This window comes from Pithys albifrons, chromosome 7 (genome assembly GCF_047495875.1).
Source record: "Pithys albifrons albifrons isolate INPA30051 chromosome 7, PitAlb_v1, whole genome shotgun sequence".
Taxonomy (NCBI): domain Eukaryota; kingdom Metazoa; phylum Chordata; class Aves; order Passeriformes; family Thamnophilidae; genus Pithys; species Pithys albifrons.
Window position 1 is genome coordinate 41,123,080 of NC_092464.1, and position 21,532 is coordinate 41,144,611.

The 21,532-nt window shown below is 38.7% G+C and overlaps 1 protein-coding gene across 4 annotated transcripts in view; it reads left to right on the top strand.

Moving 5' to 3' along the window:
• The window catches only part of RBMS3 (RNA binding motif single stranded interacting protein 3), a 708,641-nt gene that overhangs the window by 418,419 nt on the left and 268,690 nt on the right, over positions 1-21,532 (top strand). The gene's annotated exons all lie outside the window — the stretch shown is intronic.

Consider the following 21,532-nt stretch of genomic DNA (forward strand, 5'->3'; position numbering starts at 1 on the left):
CTCTTCTATCTTTGCCCTTTTTGAAGGACTACAAAGGAAACACAATGATATCAGAAGTGCATGCAGTTAAGAGACAGCCTTTAGCTTGGCCCCAGTGGTCACCCCATTGAAAGGCTGGGATGAAATGCATGAGGAAAGCATACTCATGCTAGTGGCATGCGGGGCACCAAGAGCACAAAGCTGCTGGCTCCCAAATGGCTGAAAGGATAAACATTCAATTTGCACACACAAAAAGAATGTTTCTTTGACAAGGCCAGTTGAATTACACCCAGGGAAAATTCTACATGCCCTGAAAATAAGAAATAAAAGTCAATATACTCTTTCAAAATATATTTTTATTCCCTGGTTTCACTGATTCTGTAGATGCCTGGCTTCCAGGTCCAAGTAGCAATGATATATTAAATAGCTATGTTTTTAAAATAACAATCTGTTTTCTTTTTGACTTAAGTGAAATGTTGAAGAATCCACTGGCAAGTGTGTGAAATTAGTTGGTTTTTTATTGTATGTCACTGGTAAAACAAGAACTATGCAGTACAGATGTGTGTATGCTCAGGGAGACAACTTTAAGGTGATAGGATGTTGATCACATTGCTTGGCCTTTTGGGCCAGTTCAAAACATCTGCACAGCTCAGCTGAGTTTTGTTTTTGCTGGTTGGATAACAAAGCCGATGTGTCAATACACAGTTTGAACTAATGAAATGACTGTTTTCTTGGCTGTCATTAAAAAGCCAAGAATGTGGATCATTCCCAAACACAGGTGTTCTTGTCTGTAAGTATTTCAGTTATAAGTAGGTGTAGTTACAGATATCCATTACAAACAGAAGACCCTCAACCCCTCAAATTTCTGCAACTTTTTAAAAAAATACTGATAGTCTCTTAACCAGTTGTTTTATCTTTGAAAGTTGCATATATGCTAGCAGCGTCAGCTGGAACAACATTTCTGTGAATTATTTTAATTTAGAATTCAGCTTTTCCCTAGTACTTTCCTATGTCCTTTTGGAGTGCTGTTTCAGTAGGGGTTTTTTCCCTTCAAGGTCCAACTTTTCAGATATATCCAATGCTCTTGGATCAAACAGGGCAAAAAATGGGTTTCCCATCTGTTAAGTCTTTTTAAGGATTTCTTCACCTACTCTGCATTGGGGCGCACCCAAGGTTTTATAAAATGGAGGAAGAGGAGAAGAGAAGGGGAAGAAACATTGTGCTATTTTTTCAAATCTGAAGAAAATCTTATGTGTGCAAAGGTGTATTTTCCAACTCTTTGGTCAAGTAAAAGGTATTTTCTCTGTACCTGCAATTCTCCTGTCCTTAGTTTGGCACTGCTAACAGTGTTGTAACCACAGAAAGAAACACCTCAGCCACACAGCTGGCTGAGGGCTTAAAAGTTCAGGCTGGAGCTCTGGGTCTGAATCAGCACCCAGCCTGATCTTTTCCATCCCCACTGAGGGTGTCCTGGCTCTCAGGCTGCTCCTCCTCCCTTAGCTTTGCCACAACTTCAAGCAAAAATTACAATGTGGAGGTGAAAGTTCTGTGGAAACCACGATATTGTTTTGTGTTAATTTAGATGGATTGGGATATTTTTCAGAGGAGAAATATTTGTTTGGCAACTCCCCAGCCCATTTTGCTGTTTAGCCTGCAGTAGTAGCTGACTAAGGAAGAAGATGCAGAAAAAATATGAATGCCTCAGAGAGTCGAAGTGTTGGATTACATAGCCCAGGAGAGTGACCATGTCTGTGTCCAGGACTGCTCAGAGGCTGTGCTGGGTCAGAGGACAGCCCAAAGTGGTTCAGTGGAGTTTCTACTTACAGTAAAAGATTAGAAGGAGTCAGAGCAGTAAGAAGTTCACTAGACTGGCCTAGAAGTTAAATTTAATTAAAAGAAATAAGCATCCAACTTTTAGACAAGAATTAATAACAAGAACACAGATGAAACTGTGGGGCATTACAAGGTATTGACTTCTGTGTGGGAAGTAGAAGTCAAAACCTTGCAGGCAGGAGCATCTAGGAAGAGGTCATAGGAAGATGTGGAAAAGCCTTTGACTTAGAAATTAAATAGCTGCAGTATGTAGTATAAATACTTTAAGACATAGGGTTTGTTACTGATGAGTAAAACATTGCCCTACCACTAGATGTTGTGCACCTCCCATCCTCATCCCTCAGATAAAAGTCCCTCTAAACAGAGACATTTTGGTAGTTACCAGATGAACATTAAGAGGAATATGCTGCCAAATGTTAACTCTAAATTAAGATGTCTGTTATAATAAATGATTATCTCTTTAGTCATATGTCCCCAAATGAATATCTGTAGACAATTTTTTATAAATAATTCTTGCAGAAAATCTTAATGATAAAGGGACTTGTATGGAAGAGAGGATAAGAGCTCATTCCCTGTAGTGATGCCTTATTCATTCTGAAGCGTATAAACAAATGGTGTGATAACTCCTTCTCTGGATTACGAAGGCTACCTTCAAAATACAGATTTAACCAAGCCTGCCTTCCCTCCTGCCTGCCTCCCTCCCTGCCTCCCTCCTTTCCTCCCTCCCTTTCTCCTTCTCTCCCTCCGTTTCTTCTTCCCTCCTTCTTCTGACCCTATATGAAAAGTGTGCTAATTCTTCCCTTTTATATGGAGAAATCATCATATTATCATAGATAAAGCTGTATATAAATGGATCATTAACTTGATCCATTGGAGACTTGATTTTCTTCATTTTATTCTAAGTTGTCTTTCATATTCTTCTGTACAAAATGAATTGTTGTGTTGTGATTGATCTGTCTCTATAAACCACTGCATATTTTATAATACCTCTGCTTTCTTTGGAGCTAAATCATTAGGCTTTCTGAGAATATCTTGAATGGAATGTTGAAGGGAAACAGATACTTAGCCATGCACAACCTGTATGAATGCAACATATGTTCTTGAGATGAATGTATGGCAGAGTAGTAGTTGTTATCCATTCCACCAGTCTTCTAAAAACTGATCCAGTACTTTTGCAATGCTTCATGCCAGTGCTGTCAGAGACACCTCCTTTCTGATACAGAAGAGCTATCACAGATATCCAGTGGACTTCTACACTGACATATCATTGCCACAAAATTCTGTGATAATGCCATTGTTTCATATCCTCAGTGTTTTTCAGGCATACATTCAAACCTGTCCGGTCAGTAGACTTCAAATCTTTAGTGTGGTGACAATTTAGTTGCAAGTAGATAGACTGATTGCCCATCAAGCTTCAAGCAGAGATCCACAGTTTTCATCCCTTTTGCCGTGTGCTGACAACTATATGTCGTTGTCTAGACTCAATGATAAAAGGAATAACATGTTAATTAATATTGTTAAAAAAACAGGAACAAATTTGCTGCCTCAAATGAAAATAAGTTAAAGGGCACAGGACAGCAAAACTGTCATCAAACCCAAACCCAAATGTAAACACAACAGTAGTGTTTTGGTAACCATTGTTATGAAGGTGCAAAGCTAAACTTGGCAGGCTAATGCAGTCTATTCAAAAGGTAAAATAACATAATATTTTACATGTATAGTTGATGCTAATGTATGATTTTTGCAATTTCAAGAATGCTTTTTATGATCACAAAATGTGTTTTGCCTGTCTTACTAGTTGCACAAGATGACTTTAAAGTGCTTCTGGTCTGGTGCAATAACATTAGTCCTTTGTGTAGCACAGTGTCCTACAGCGAGCATAATGACGGTGTAGTTATCATAGCTGTTAACAAATGGGGCTTAATGGTTGCTTCAGTCTTTATGGCTCAGGCGAGACCCTTTAAAAATTGTACTGTAAACTCATTAGGTGTAATTTGAATTTGGAAGTTCTAGAAATAGATTCTAGTGGATAGACTTTGTTGATGGTTGTAGAGCAAAACAATTAATCCCTAGTTTATTTATCCTGGTGGGTGGCTTTTTTTTTTGTTGATACCTCACTTATTCATGTTTCTTGCTCTGAAGACCCTTGGGGTTGGTTTTCTTCGAGAAGCATTTCTGTTTGGTTGGGGTTTTTTTTAAGAGAGACAGTAAAAAAAATCTGTTTTTTTGTGTGTCAGTCTAGGTTTGAGGAACCTAAACCACCTGGTTTTCAATTCTGCTGCCTGCCAGCCCTCAACTGTCCTGATAAACTGTGCTCTTTCATGGATGTGAGGCAGACTGGTACAAACAGCTGTCCCCCTAGTGAAAAAATTGAAGCATTAAATCAGTGTTGATGTCATTTTTATTTTTTTTCCCCTTGAATGCTAGTAAATAGTGGTTGAAGTTCATGTGAACAAGGATGTTTAGAACAGTATGTCTTAACTGCCTAATTCTCAACATGAGGCAATGTGTAAGGCTTCTGCAGAAATTTCTGGATCACGTACCAAATGAAGTGTTGGCCTTGTAGCCCAGAGACTCTGATTGAAGTTCAGCTTGCGTTTCCACACAGACTGTTTTTTTTTCCAGGACAGAGCTCTTTCCAATATCACAGAGCACAAGTGAATAGTTAGATGATGTTTGGCTCATCAACTGTTTAGTCTTATGATAGAGAAATAGTTCATTCCAGCATTAGCCATTCTGAATGGAGATGCTCAGTGCAGTCACGCCGATTTGGTAACAACCAAAACCATCCCCTGGCCAGGCCATTAGAATGTTCTTTGGGAAGTATGCAGAGTGTTGCCTGGATGAGCTGGCCATAGGCACGTGAGCCAAGGGGTGGGCGTGAGCTACTAATTAGGCAAAACAAAATCAAACTCAGATTTGGTGCACTGTATGGGTGAATGCCACCGATGTCTCCTGCTCCAACAGGGATGGATGACACTTCCTCAAATATAATACATCTGGGAAGAGAGATTGATAGAGCCCTTTGAGAAAGCACATGCAACTGGATGGCAGAGGAAGGCAACACATACGAAAGCTACCAAAATCTTGTCTGAGTCTTTTTAGCAAACAAATAAATAAATGTTACTTCTGCTCTCCTTAGCCAAGCACAGTGTTATGCTTCTGATGGATAAGGTCATTATTTTATTTTTCCCAGATAATGAGGGCTCATTTGGGTTAATAATATTGCAAAACAACCTGCCTGTTCTGTTATTATTTCTGCACACCCATTGTTTTACCACATAGTACATTTTATTTGGTGTAGCTAGCCTTTCTGTTATGATACTTGCTGATATGGAACATATGATACTGTGACTAGTCCACATTTTCTGTCATATTTTGCTAGCATAACCTTGCAAGTGGTATGAAAGGCTTTTACACCTGTCAGAAAGGCTTACTTAACTCATATGTTAGAGCTACTGCAAAGCCATCTTGCAGAAATGAGCTGCAAATTCAAAGCAGCATATTAAATTTTGTAATTTATTTGTTCACAGCACAGGTCAATTAATTTATTTCACAGTGATGTAATATTTAATATTTGAAAAAATAGATAAAGCATGGGTGAGAAGCTGTTCTCTGTTCAGCTGAGCAAAACAGCAAATGTTTCTCCTGTTTGCAGCAAATACAATGCGTGTCATATGCATAATACTACCCAGTGAATAATAGGCATGCTTGCTGAAATGGTTTGGACTGTATTGTTTTTCCTGTCAACAGAAGATTCCTTAACATTCCTTATTAAAAGACACAGTACAATTAAACAAACAAATAATTCTTTCCCAGACAGGAAAAATAAATAACCTTTTTGGGCCTCCCAAGCTGAAATTGTCATGCATATTTTATCCATAGTTCATTGAGACATGAAATATATCTCCCCTTTTGCTTTCTACCAGGCTTTGCACTGTGGGGCCCAAGCTTAGTGCAAGGCTTTCTTCCACACTATAATGCAAATAATCAATGTTTATCACAGTGTCCTATTTTTTGTATCTTTTTAAACAGCACTTGAAGAGGTAGCATTATGCGCTTAGTCAGGTTTCTTTATTTCAGTTCCTCAAACCTCAACTTTTGCCAAACCCAAACACTAAAAATTACCAGCAAATCACAAATGATTAGGAAAATAAACTCTCAAGTCTGAGTTTTAGATAAGTTTTAAGATAAATTACAGAGAAAATGACAAAAAAATCATCTGTCTGTTAAGGTCATTTTTCTATACCAGTTTGTTAAGGTGAAGAGTGTTGCAGGTCTTAAATGTTGGTTTTGATGACCAGATTTTGGGTTTCTTTGAATGAATAAGTGCTTAATAGTTTGCTGATAGGTCTCTGTGAATAGCCCGGTTAACACTGATGCCAGTGCTAATATATATGAATTCTGTCATATTATGGTTTCTTCTTCTTTAATTTACAAATTTATTTGTGATTTGTGATTTTCTCAATATTAACAGCATGTTGTTTGGGTTATCATTACTATGTATGAATTTTTGAGGCATGCCTGTGTGATTGTTGAACTGCAACTGCAATTTTGGCATTGAATGCTGAACCTTGGTCTCATGTTAAAAGGGTACACTGATTTTAGATAGTCTCTATTTATCCATTCTTCATATCAAAATCTGTGGCAGTGTTCTGCAGAAGACAAAAACCATATTTTGCTCCCATGACTTTATTGCTTCACTGTGATAGCTGATATTATAGCTTGTCATTATTTTCAATAGGAATCCATGGCATATTAAGATGCAGAGTTGCTACAAGTGGGCAAAGTAAACAGCAGCCTGGACCATAATGGCAGTGGCCCCGCTGTATATGTCGACCTTGGCAGAGCCCTGGGAACTTACAATTTTTGGTGCTGTAGCCAACAAGGTGTTGGGATGGGCTGGAAGGTGGTTACTACTGGGATAGAGTGAAGTGTAAGGGGACTGTTTTCACATTGTCTTTCTTTCAAGACCTTTAAAACAAATAGTTCATGCTGTTCTTCTCCAGTAAGAAGAACAACCCAGCTGTGATCCCTTGTGTCTATGACAATAAAGGTCTGTTTTGCTCCCGATCAACCTTCAGATGCGTCTGTTAATGTTTATGTCAGCTGTGATGGAGGTTGTCAGATGTCATCAAAAACTGATTAAGTTAATGAGCTTGTTTTGCCACTTGATGTGCTTCTCAGTAACTCTTCTGAAGGTGAAAATCTGGTAGGCACATGATCTTCTGGGCTATGAAATCCTGCCTGCTTTTCCCTTATGCTGATATCGGTCATCTGTGTTGCCTGTCACCAATAATGAGACTCATTTAGATCACCTTTGATTTACACACTGTTTTCCTGCCTTTTCCTTTGAGGACATATTTTTGAGAAATTACCATTTGGTTTGCCTTGTTCTGGTGCTGGTGCTGGTGCTGGTGCTGGTGCTGGTGCTGGTGCTGGTGTCCCCCTTATGTAGGCTTTCAGATGAGCCTTCCTGTATACTGCTTGCAGCTGTGGCTACTGTATTGCCTTTCAGTTGTCATATAGACAAAGTTGTGGTGTGTCAGTTATTTCCTGAGATCTGAACTAAGCATAAGAACACTCAGGCCTGCTCTTCCAGTCAGTCTAGATTTCTCCAGTGACATGAAATCTTCTTTTGGACCCTCCAGCCTTCTGCTAGCTGTTGCTTTTTCATAAAAGTGTGAGAGTGTCAGGTTTTTCCAAGCTAGATGTGTAGTTTAACCTATCTGGGATTAGATTGCTCGTGCATTAGTTACTCTGACATCCTGGAGAGGTGGTCTAATATATAGATACATTTCAACTTGTATGGTTGCACAGATGTGAGGAAACAGTGCTCTGGTTGTCAACTTTGTCTTCTACTGAGTAGGCATTTGTTATCAGTGTCTGACTTACCTGTCATTTTCTCTACTCGGTTGTCAGTATCCCCAAAATTATGCTACAGTTTCACATTCTAACCTGTGGGGATTTGCCAATAAAAAAATTGTAAATTTAATTGATTGCATCATCATAGTCGTCTTCTAGTTAGTAACATTATTCAATTGTTATTTTCATGTGTTTTGAAACCTACCTTGGAGCAATCAGTTGCTAATAAGTTCCTACAAGATGAGAAATCTTCTTTTAGGAATCCTAATTAATGATGCTTCCTGTGAGTGGTAACCATCTTCTCTCTTCGAGTAAATTGTGGTTTTATTTTTGTTTCTCAGTGGCTTTCTGTCTGCTTCTCATTATTAATAGTTGCTTATTACAGGCTTGAGGATGAGATTCTGTTGCCTCCTTTCATAATCTTGTTCTTTTGCTGTTTGCGGATGTGCTCATGGTCCAAATGTTCCAAATTTCTGTTTCAGAAATAGTTGTACATCTTCAGAGATTTTTTAACTTTTCAGCTTTCAACAAGAGTCCATGCTTGCCAATATAGAGCCTATTACTTTGGTGTGCTCTGTGTCACACATCCATTTTTCTGTGTCCCCAACTAGTGTAACTCTGTAGAATCTACCCCTTAGACCTGCATAATTCAGGTGTCATGAATAGAAGTAAAGTCTAGTAGGGCCTTACAATCTTTTTGCAATATCAAGACACGAGCCCCAAGGAAAAGATTTATTTAAATTAAATGTATATGATATGTGTATATATGTTTGTATGTATGTATATGCATATGCTTAGTTGAAAAAAACTCTATGCAAATGTGATGTTTAGAGTTGAATTTAATCAAGAGGAATTTTTGGCCAGGAGTACTCTAACATATGTGTATTTTTTTGAGGAAAAGGCCTTCTTTATTTTCTTGTGTTGAGGATGTTTTTTTAGTCTGATTAACCAGCACACCTAAATGCTGGTTTTACACTAAGCATGTTCTTAAGAACTTCTGCATTTGGGAATCTTGGATCCATGAAAAGAAGCTGATCAGAAGGTATTTTGAACCACAAGGAGCTTTCTGTGAAATAAGCTGACAACAACTCTTTAACCAGTTGAAGACTGGAAGCACAAACCTGCATAATCAACAATGGTCCTGCCAATAAGTGAGACTGGATATTCAATCTGCCAGCTGGCATCTTCTCTCTCCCCCTGACTTTTGATTATTTTTACAACAATGACAGCAAAACTTTGTATTATAGTAATACTTTGCATCTGAGAAGCTTACAGTGCTTTACAAATGCATTATAACTGGTTAATTGGATTATTTAGTCTAGTTGCCAAAAGGTGAACATAAATGTATTACTCCCATTTTATAGGAAAAGAAATTGAGGCAGCAAGAGGTTAAGTTATAGGAAGGTCTGGAGACTGTTTAGCATTGGTGTAATGAAGGAAATAAAAAGGATAAGCTCAACTGGTAAACAGAAATGGAGATAAAATAAGTGGCATTCCCTCTGGTGATCTAGGGCAATCACTGAGAACTGTACCTTTCCTTTCACCCTTTGGATTGTAGCCCTGTGAGCTGGACCAACTCATCCTTCCTTTCTGAGGGGAAAGAATAACTCTCCCAAAGACAAAACTGAGATAGAAATAGAACCCAAGAATCATTTAGGTTGCAGAAGACCTTTAGGATCATTGAATTCAACCATTAACACAGCACTTCCAAGTCCATTACTAAACTGTGTCCCCAAGTGCCACAGCTACACATCTTTTAAATACCTCCAGGAATGGTGACTCAACCACTTGGCTGGGCTGCCTGTTCCAGTGCTTGACAACCCCTTCAGTGAAGGAAATCTTCCTAATATCCAATTGAAACCTCCCCAGGAGCCATTTAAAGCCGTTTCCTCTTGTGCTATCTCTTGTTATTTGGGCAAAGAGACCAACACTGACCTCTCTAAAAACTCCTTTCAGTAGTTGTAGAGAGCAATAAGGTCTTTCCTGAGCCTTCCCCTTTTCTCCAGGCCAAACAACCCCAGCTCCCTCAGCCACTCCTCATAAGACTTGTACTTCAAAGACTTTTAGCATTACTATTTTTACTAAGAACATGGATGTAAATATTAAAGTTATGATGTGAGTGGGGCCAAAAGAATTTTAAAAAATCCTACTTAGGCTGTGGGAGGAGCAGAAATATTTTTGGGGCACTTGCTGTGGTAAGCGGGGTCTTCACTGACCAGTTTCCTTGGGGCCTCAGCTATGTGGCTTCCAGCAACCACACTGACTTGTTCAGAGCTCTTTCAGAGGTCTTTGTACATTTCTACCCTGGACATGTACAAATACCATCAGGCACAGTTGCACTGAGGGCAGCAGTGACCTCCAGCAGCAAAACAGCAAACCTGGTGCTGGTTTCTCCGTGACTGTAATGCAGTCAGTTGTTATTGATCCCCTGCTGGGAAACGGGCTTTGCACGCGGGGAGTTACAGCCATCGTCCTTTCCTCAATTTACTGCCCTTCCCTGGAACAGAGAGATTTGGAAATTTATGTGGGGAGTGTATGAGGCAGGTTATTGTATTTTAGATTAAAAACAGTGGAACTGTCCTTGAAAGGTACAGCCTGGGGATGTAACAATGAAAATGGGCTTAAATTGTTTTAGTTAAGAAGAGATTAAGAAAAATGCTTTGATCTCCCATGGCAATGACAAACTTCAGCAGATGTACCTGAAATCTGTAATGCTTTCTTCCACTTTCAGTTAAGTAAAGGGCCACCAGAGTCTGTAATACTTGCTTTTTTGCAGTTTTATTGCAAAGAAAATCTCACTGAGGTTGAGTGAAATGCTCATTAAATTGAGCCAGCTTGGTAAAAAAAAAATGTTTCCACTGGCTATTTAATCTGTTGGGCATCACCCTAATCAGAGAATGATGGTTACTATAATCTGTGTCAATGTAGTGAGTTGTTGATATGTCTGCATCAGTCCACATTTGGATTTGATTGATAGTGCATATATATTATGCAAATTTAAGGGAATACTTCAGGATTTATTAGGGGGTTGTATAGTTGGTGGGGTATGTTTTCAGTATGGTAAATTACACCAACTGAAAACTTGACCCCTTATTTTTATTGAAAAGTTATTATGCATACATGTAATAACAAGCATGCTTTTGTGCTTTGCCTACTTTGTGAGGGCAAAGAATTAAAGAAAGGATTCATTGGTTTTAATTCATTCAGCTCCCTAAAATATACATAGTAGCACATTGCTTTAAAATGGCATAGAAAAGCAGAACAATTTTAGGCTAGGAAAATCATGCTTTCCAGCTCACACTTGCTTTATGTTGTATCAGTTCACTGTGGTTTGCCTGCATGACCCAGCTGCAATGAATGGAATCGAGCAAGAGCCTTTTGCCTGAGTCTTTCCTGTGTGCTAACAGGAAGAAGTAGTGGTGACAGTCATACCCTTTACAATCACTGGGAGAGAACAGAGAGGGGAGGAAAGAAAGACCAAGGGCAAAGGAGAACAATATTTGGCCCAAATTACTTTTCCTGACCCAACACTTGGTATTTTTGTTCCAAAGGCCTCTGGCTCACAATGAAAATGAGCTAATCCCTATTAGGAAGTCTTTCTGGGTTTTGACTGGGAAGTGTTTGGTGTTGAATGAACAAGCTTTGAGAAAAGCTTTTGTCCATGTTGTGTTCTCATTAACAGTGTTCTCATTAGTGGAGCCTTGTGATAAAAATGGGTGCATTGCCCTAGTTTTTATTTATTAGAACTAAAATCCAAAGTGCAAGTATCCCTTTTTTTTTTTAATTTCCTTATCCACCTATGCTGTGCCTTTCATGAGTGCCTTGCTACCCTGTCACTTCCTCTGTGTACAATCTCAGCATGAGAGTCTCGTCCTTCCTTCCCTTCCTTTTTTCTTCCTTTGGCACATGCCATGAGCTGGCAAGATCTTGCCTCACGCTGTAAGCTTGATAAAGGCTGAATGGTGACACTTGTGGAAGGAAATGTTCACCCTGCCCAGTTTTGGAAACAAACTCAAAACACTCAGTTTAAAAACTGGTTTCCTTAGACTCTGAATATATCCTGCAGAGAGAAGTTCCTTCAGAGGTGGTTCAGAAAATGAATCTAGCTTTGGTGCTCCCTACAAAGGAAGTACTCTCCATTTCCTGTGACACATGAGGAACCTAGGGTTCCTGTTGTCCTAAATTAGTCAGCATTATCTGAAGCTGGGCAGAGCTGAGGTTCAGAAGCTGAGCTATCCTCACTTGTGCTCTGGTGAACAACTTTTCTCCTGTAGGAACCATACTTTGAGAAGCAAAATATTAATCTTCTAATACATGTTCCTTTGATAAAAAATAGTCCAAGACCCCAAGTCCATCTTGAATGTTTTTAGCTGTGTTTATAGGACAGAAGCAAGTGTTTGTGAAGCAAGTTGCAGCAGGGAACCAAAGGCTATGACAACGGCTGAGTATTGCCTTTCCCAAACTGCTCTAGAAATGTGGTGCTACCCCAAACTGCAGCACCCATTAAGAGAAGGTTTCAGTTTCTTTGTTCTGTGCCCTTGGCCCTTCAGCTGGGATCAAGCTGTCCTTTGGGTTGTGGGGTGTTGATAACAAAGCCCCTCCTGAGGCAGCTAGACCAAATCTTACAAAGGTGATTACCATGCTGGAGTAATAAATATGTACGTACAGCACTTTATGGGCTTGGTCTTGCTTGAATTATGGGGCTGGACTTTTTCCTCAGATAAATTTTCCATTTAAGTACTTAGTACTTTCTGTTTCTGATTTATCTAAAAACTGGCATTTTCTCTGTCTAAAAGTCTCATTAGTAGCAAGACTCTCATGATATTTTGGCAAGTCTACTCCACATTTTGGATAAAATTGGTGAGTACAGAAACATATTGGACAAGAACTTTTTTTTTTAACTGAAAGAAAGCTTAAGTTCCAAGCAAAGACTTGGGTTAGTTTTCTCCTTATTTTTTTTTCCTAATTGGTTCATTAGTTGCACTATCATTTGAAAACAGATCTGTCTGCTTATTTTTCACCTTTTTTCCAGAGTCCTTTTAGGTTTCCATTTTAATTGCTGAAATTAAATGATAAAGGAAATTGGAGGTTCGAAGAGTGGATGATGGAAAAAAATGACAGAAATACATAAAACACACTAAAGGAAAGATCTGTTTGAAACATAGCAGGAAGTATGGAAAAAACAGAAAATGTGGGGAGAAAAAGCAAACAAACAAGAAATGAAAAGAACTGCATTGCCCAAGTGTGAGGTCTTCACTCTTTCCTTGCCTCTGTTGGTATGCTTATGTATTTGCTGGAAGCATACAGGGTTTTATAGAAACATCTTCACTGTTGACATCTCTGGATAGAATGATTCCTTTGGAATGATTTACAGGAGTGGGAAAGTCATTAATCAAGCTATCTTCCTAGCCTATGTGTGAGTCTTTCCCTTTTAAATTCACCTTAGAGGAGCAGGGAGAGGAGGAGCTGGAAAGTGAAGAATAGGAAGGATCATCTCAGGGCTGGAAAGAAAATTGACAAGAGCATTTGGAGAAAAACAATCAAAAATAGCAGGCTAACACCCAACTTCCTAGTGCCAATGTATGTCCAAAAAATAGGGAGAATATGACTGTATGTGATTTGCTAGAGGAAGTAGACGAGGTCAATTGAAAATAAAAAAGAAATGGCTATCAACTGTTAAAAAATATTTTCTACTTTATTTTATATATGTAAAAAAAGGGAAAACTTAAGTGAAACAATTTTATTTGTGCTTTTTTGGATTGTATGATGGCCAGAAATTGTTTGTTTCAAGGGGGTCTGCTTCACCTCTTTGTTCTGCTATGGGAACAAGTCTCTCATACTTGTTTATGTCTCAAGACTCATTCCAGAAGTCTGCAGTTCTTGTCTTCCTGTGCAGAACCGTTTTGCTTGGCTGTGAGCATAAAAGCTCTAGGGAGGCATTGTCTATTAAGGCTAATTCTGTTTCAGCCTTATCCAATGTTTTTTGTCTTTTGTGTGGCTCTCTTGCACTGTGTAGTTTGGCTGAAGTTATAATCCCTGTGCCTCTGGCTTATGAAATGTTTTGCTGGTTCAGTTCTTTCCAGTGGCCATGTTCCATATGCTCTTTCTCAGAAGTTTGCAGAGTTTAAATGTATGTACTGATGAATGTGACCTTCTACACAGAACCAGCTGCAGAATTTTGTGCAGCACTCCCAGTAAATCCAGGCTGCATCCAAGCATGGCCGGTATTGACTGGAAGATGGGGACAGTGGAGATCTCAAAACAAGTTGTGCAAGAACCAGGGTTTTCAAAAGCACCTGAGCATCTCAGAACAGACAGTGCAGTGCTGTACTAAGTAAGCCTGTCCAAACTAGCACTGAAACAGTGACACAGTGGTCACTGTTAGATCTTTTTACAATTGAGAAACAGGCTGAAATATCCTGGAAGGACCACAATGTTAATGTCCTGCTCTTTGCTGTAGAGGCATTCTACTTTGTTCAGCACTGGTGGGAAGGTCTCTAATGGATGCTGGTGAAATGTGCTGCGTGTGTGCCTGTGCCTTTTGCATTTCAAGACGAGAAAATTCCACTGACTTCCAATGGCAGTTCTAGAAATTAGCGTTTCTGACAATCCCCTCTAACTGGCTTCCTTTGTGGTCCATACTGGTTGTTGCTGTTGCCACTGCTAAAGAATGGTGTTTATGTATTATTTTATTATGTATTATATATACTGTGTTATGTTTATATAGTATTATGTAAAGTCCTGGAGAACCCAAAGAAAATTGTGGTTCTGCGTGATGTCCACACATGTAGTACAAAACACCTTTCCCCAAGATCTTACTGCAACATGCATGTTTTTGTGATGTTCCACAGAGAAACAACATATACTGGGGGAATGATTTTATTCAGATTCTTAAGAAGATACTGCGATGAAGAGCGTCAGTGGTACACACAGTATCCGGGATAATATCCAAAAAGCCCAGATGTTTAGTCTTCAGTGGCTTCATTTTAAGCTATTAGATGTGGAGTTTATTTTTCTGTTGGAAGTGGACTTTTTCTCAATTTTCCTCACATACACTGAGATGTTGACTTTCCTGACAGAAGCTTGATTCTGTTGGTTAGCCCATTAAACAAGTGCAATGCACCTTGTGCCATGTGTATGTATTAGGATTGAAATCACAGGATTTCCTAGACTTTTTAAAAGCTTTTTTCAAAGATTTTAGTTTTCATTATCTGGGACAACAATACCTTGGTGCAATAAATTCAGATTTCCTAAGTGAGAAAATCCCTGATAGGAAGGTAAAAAGGGCGTGCTAATTAGATGTAATTGCAGTGTAGGCTAAAGCAGGGAAGGCTGCCTAATACCATAGCTGTCTCTCATCATGTCACACTGTCATATTTTGCATGAGGTCCTTCATTTGCTCCATCTGCTTGTTTCTAGATAAAGGTAAAGAAAGGCTACTTCTTTTCCACATGCAATATTTTGCCCCAGTCATCTGGGGAGAAATAAGGGAAAAAAGGTAATAAAATTAAAGGACAGAATGATATGGTTAATAGAAGACTAAGGAGATTTTGTCTTTCCAAATGTCTTCCCTGTCTGTCGCTGGAACTGTTTTCCAGTGCAGCAGAGAGTACTAAGGAGGGAGAGGCTGTTGTGCCCCATGACTAGATATGAGAGTGCCAATCCCCATTTCTTTCAAAGGCTCCAAACCTGGCATGTGAGGGAATCTGCACCTCTGGGAAATGATTGCTTGAATTAGACACCTGCCATCCTGAAGGTTAAGAACACGAGGGCTGTTTTATCCTTTCCCTGCCACAGACAGTGAGCAGGTCCAAGTACCCCCCACCCTTGCCCTTTAGTAGTGAAAAATACACCTGCTTTCAGGGTTGTACAACACAATATCATCTCATGTAAGAGAAATACCCCAAACAGGATCTTCTGATTGCATTATACACAGAAATACATGGATATGCCATCTCTTGACTGATGCACCACCTGCCTGTGTCACCTCTGGAAGAAAGATTCCCAGGTCTGCCCCAGAAATACAAAATGGCATTTTAGCATATAAAAAGTATTAGGAAGGTGTTAGGGTAGAGTAGCAAGGTGCTGCCAAGTCGGCTGCTGCTGTGTAATGAAAATGAGATGGGTTGCCTTTTGTGGACACCCTTTTGGTTATGGGCCCTGAGTAACAACTGTGTGTTATTTTTTTTCAGCCAGCTAGTACCTCATCATCTTTCTCCATACACACCTCAGTGCTGTCAGGGTCTAGTCATGGTGTGGGAAGTTATTTTCCTTTGCATTTGGTCACAAAACTGGCTTTGAGAGCAGCAGGCCAGCGATAAAGCAAGCAGCTTGCAAATTTTGTAGTACAACATTTATACTCTTAAGAAAGCACAACCGTGCCTGCCAGATATTTGTGTGGCTAATTCTTGTTGTTGACAGGAAGCAGACATTCAGTCTCAAAACATTTACACATCTCTGCATTGACAACACCAACATGCATTTGGCATCCGCGTGAGAGATGCGCTGCAATGCCTTTGACTGTTCTGTCTTGCCTGCTACAGTGAATGTAGGCTGAGCAAGGGACCAAAAGCCTACACACACACACGTGTCTGAGATTCAGCACCATTTCTTGAAAGACTGAAAAACTATTTTAGATTGCTGGTTCTTTATTTCTTTGATATGGTGTATCAATGCCCCGCTGGGCATTTCGAATGTCTTTTTCTCTTTTTGTGCATTTTGGCTTCCTACAAAAGCTATGTTTGCTGGGTTTGTGTGTCCCAGTAAAACCCCTCTCTGCTTCCTTTTCTATTTTTGTTTATTTGCTGTACTAAGCTGATACACAGCCACTCTCTGCAAACTGAGATCCGACTACAAACCTGGGCATCTCTCAGTAATTTTCTGTATAATTTATAAAAAATTTTGGTATTTTTAATAATAAAATATCCCTGATTAATAACAGAATATGATTGTATCTGAATTGTCCTCACTTTCATTTTTAAAAAGAATGTTTTAGCACATAAAAATCCCCCTTCATCACATTTATCTGCTATTGTTAATAATAGAGATTATTATGAAATGAATACCTTAAACTGGCTTCATCGGGTGAAAGCTGTCTCCCATTGTATATTTGGCCTTTCACTGGCAATATATATCAACTAGTTTGCTTTTTAGTTAAATCCTTAAGGGTCTTCAGAGACCCTAAATAAAATGGTTTTGTGTTCAGAGGATGCCTGAAAATTTAAGAAGAGCTACTGAAGGTAGTCACCACGGATGTAGCTTCTTGTTGACATTCTTATGATCTGAATGCAGGATTGGACATGCCAATCAGCACCACTGACAACACCAGCCTATCTCTCTACTTCTAAGGCATATACCTTATTTCCCACTTCTTCTTGAATGATGTTGCTGCCAAAACTCCTTCACTACCTGCTTGTTACACAAAGCTGGGAAGCATTATGCAATTACACAGAAAAATAATTAGGTGATCCTGAAGACTGGATTGTGAGAAACAGAGAACAAATCCAATAGTAAAATCATGTACTTAGGAAGTAGGAGAAACTGCATGGAAAGTTGGAAGTTTATCCATAGGGAAAGTATCTGATGATCATGCCAATGTCCAAGACAAAAATGTAAAGGCAACAAATACGGTACAAGGATGTATCAGGTAAGATAATTCCAGAAGGTAAAGGGTAATATTAAAAGACTTATGTAATTCACTATGTAACCCCATGAAGTCATCTAGTATAGGGTTTTCATTACCCATATTCCAGAAAGATCCAGGATGCCTTTTGCAGTCCCATATTTGTGTCATTTTTTCTCTACAAGCTCTGTGAAAGCTTCCTGTAGATAGGAATTTTGGTTTGCAAGAAGCTTTCTGCATGTTGGCATTTGTACACAGGGGATTGCTGTCCTGCTGGTTTGACCTTCTGATGCTTCACAGTCATCTTCCAGGTGGCTTCAGCATGGGCTCTGGATAGCATCTTCATCAGACCTTTGTGGTCTGTGACCCTGGTGTCCTGTATCAGCAGGTGATGTGAAATGAAAGTTGACACTAAATAGCTACCTTAATTTCAAGCAAGGAAGCAAAATGTTTGCTTAGGATTCAAATACATTATTCTGTTTATTCTGTTTCTTGTATTAGAGATAGTATATAGATAAGTATTTTCTTGTATACAGAGATATAGTGATTTATAATGATAGGAAATTTCTGCTAGTTCAGAAATTCATGTTTGATTAAAAGCCAGCATTTCACCCACTTTATCTGGGTCTTCCATTTACCTAGATTGTAGAACTATCTTGAATATGGAAAAACATATTGGAGATCTTGAAAAGAGATTTTCTGATGTGATTTCTTCTTCTTTTTTTTCTTCTTTTTCTATCTCAGCCTGGAAAACTAATAGCCATTTCTGGTTACCATAATAATACCATTTTTGAACTTCAGGCTACAGATAAACGTGGTATGACAAAAGACATACCACAGAAGATGCAACTGGTATGTAAAGAAAAAAACCACCCTGGGCAGTATAGCTATAAAACTGTGAGAATACTTAAATTTTAATGGTCTGACATACTGCATAAATCCAAAATCATTTGGCACTGAATGTATAGAGTGTCTTTAACATGGGTTTTGTTCTGACCTGTGTGTTGCGGCTTATCCTGCTCTGTGCTGCCCATCTCTGCTGTGCTTCCCCTCCATGGCACGGGTGTCATGCTGGCTGTGGCCACCAGTCATTTCTTGAAAGCACACAGACCTCTTGCTCAAAGGTCATCAGGATTTTAGCATTACAGTGGTGGTAGTATCAGGATCCTTTTCTTAGTATCAGAATCATGAAATATTCAGAAGGTATTGTTCATCTCTGCCTAAAGCTCCAAGACATCATGAGTGTTGATGGGTTGGAATAGGAGCTCTTTGCATGTTAACCAAAGTGTTTATCATAGCAAGGCTGATGTGCCAGAATTGGCCAACTGGCATGAAAAAACATTTCACTTTCTCAGGAAGGTGCTATCTCTTTGATGCCTTTTAGAAACTATAGTTGTTTTCTGAATTACAAGTGGTTTGCATAAAGAACATAAATTGCTGTGCTCTTTATCACTGCTTACTCTATGACAAATATACACTCCAATTTTTCAGCTGGGATGTCTTGAAAATGAATGTGTATTTGAAATGAAAACCATTTCAGTACTTGAGCATCCTCCCTCTGGAACAGACTGGATAATAACATGTTCATCACCTTAGGTTATTTTAATATTTCCTGAAGCCTGCACAAGATGCTTTCTATTTTCTTGTCAAAAGATACTGAAAATTATTTTTAATAAAGTACAGTAATCACGGTATGATCACCAAGTGCATCTTTGCTTGACAGATTGTTTCTTCTACTTGCAAGTATTTGCAGTTACTTAATGTTAAGATTGCTGAGCAATCCACTGTTGGGAGGAAGACAATGGAATACTTCATTTCAGACAAAGAGCCCTGGATGATACAGAGCATCCTCCTTTGCCTCCTAGAATAGTATCATTGTTTAAAATGAATGCTGGAAGAGTTGACTGCTGAGAGACTTAATTTTCCCCTCCCAGTATTTCATTGCTGTCTTCCATCGCTGCTGCACACTGGAAGTAAAGCACCCATTGATTCTCCATTTTGTCTGTTCATAAATGCCTGTTGGATTGTCATGCCAGATACCAACCCTAAAACATGCATGACAGTATTAACATTCATTTCTAACTTGTCCATGGGAGCGCTTGAGTTAGTTTCATAGTTTCTCAGGTTGTATGCCCTTTTGGCAAAGAGCTGGAGGATTACTTGCTTAGCTTTGGGTAAACTGAGGTTCAGTATTTAGAAGAGAAAATTGGTGGTTTTATATAGGCGCTGGGAGCTCACAGAGGTAATGGCTGAATGTTTTTTTCTAAACCATTTCTGTACACCAGGTTTTTCACTCAATCGCTCAGCTCTAAAATAAGTGATGGACAAATCTCAAGAGATTTGGTTTCATATCTTACCCAAACATTATCCAAGCTAAGTAAAGCTCTGGAGTCTGCATAACTGAGCATGAAACCTCAGAAGGACAGACTTTCTCATGAGAGTGTCAGTGCTTCCTGCCGGCTGGAAATACCAAGAAAATAGTCTTTCTTGTGGTATTTTGAAACTTCAGCATCTGGACATTGCTGTAATAAGCGAGGAAAGTGACTATGAAATATAGTTTTGAAAAAGTGAACTCTTTTTCAGTCTTGGGTGCGAGGGTTCCTTTCAAGTTTTTCAGTGAAGTTATTAATGTATTCTGTAACTCTGTATCTTGAAGTAGGTGATCTAAATCTAACACTGCACGTTCTGATTATTTTGTTCTGGGTGTTGCAAAATATCATCACTTCTGAGTCATGGAGTATTTCTTCATTCAAGGAAAGAAACAGCTATTGTATCCTTCCCTCCCTTTTATGTAAATATGTAACTAAGCAATGCTTTTGGAGTGTTTGTTTTTTGGGAGAACATTCTGCTTTATTCAATTACTGTTTCAAGTGTGAAATGTAGCTCAGCTGCAGAGTTACAATGAAAGTCTCATGCTAAACAAGTCTAGTAAATATAATCTTAATGATTATGTTACACAACTAATATATTGATAAAAATATTATGGTAGTAAAGAACCATAATGTGAAATCATACATTGGTTTATTTGGAAATTGTGGGTGGGAGCTACCCTTATACTGCAAAATAGAGCTAATCTTTATTTTGGATTTTGACAGTGAACCAACGGTACTTGCTGAGAGATTAACTTTTGAAGATAGAAAAGTGTGTTTATCTGTTGTCCTTCTGCCACTGCAAGATTTACAATATGTTCTCTTCTTTATTCAATCCATATTTAGTAACTTGAGCAATGAATTTTCCATCATTGGCTTTGTATGATTAATCCAAGTCCAGGCTGTTTAGCAAATACCAGGAAATATTTCTCAACTTCCCTCTCAGTTTATTTGCACCAACATTTTCATCCTTTGACAAGTCCTCATGAAAGTCCCCTTAGGTCTCTCTGTGCTGGTCATGTGCAGCATTTAGGGTTGCCCATGAGTATTCACTCACATGTAGGCTCACAATTAAGGCCTCAGACACTTGGAATTGTTAGGGATAAACAGAGTTCTGCCATTTGCGAAATCTAGATTTTTATGGCTATGTTTGTGCTCTTTCTAGAATTTTCTCCAGTTTACCAGTCTTTGTGGTTCTGAATTGCCAGAAATTCAGTGTAAATGTTGAGAGAGGGTAGTCAAGAGCAATATCATTTTCTTGCTAAATGTGTAGTTTCTTAACCCCTTTCCCCCTCACCATTGTTATTGCAACCATATTTCATGGAGAGCTTTTGTCACTTTAGAGGTCTGCTTCTGTTCTTTCAGAGACTGTTTTTGGAAGCTTTACCTTTAAGAAAAATGGATATGAATATGCATATACATATAGATACTTATTTTATACTCATTCCCACATACCAAGATATTGTATGTTTATTTGTACTGTTGACTTTATCTGTTGGAGATTGCAAAAGTGTTTCAATTCAATAACATTTTAAAATACATGGAAAGATCACGACAAGTTCCATACTTTATTTTTGCATGGAAATACTGTCATTGATTACTCATGCAATTAATAATAACCTGTATTCATATTCACTCTGTTTAAACCAAAGCAATTGAATGTTCAAATTAAGAATGTATTTGCAAACAGATGTCCACAAATGCTTTGTTAGTTACCTACAGTGTTGTTTTTCTCCAGTTCTTTTGTTATAAAGGGGTTTCAAATAATGCAAGAGGTAAAAGAAATCACTGCAGGAACGTAATCAAAGTGAGTTTTGTGCTGTGTTTCCCTATCAAACTAAAACAAATAAAACCAAACAAAAAA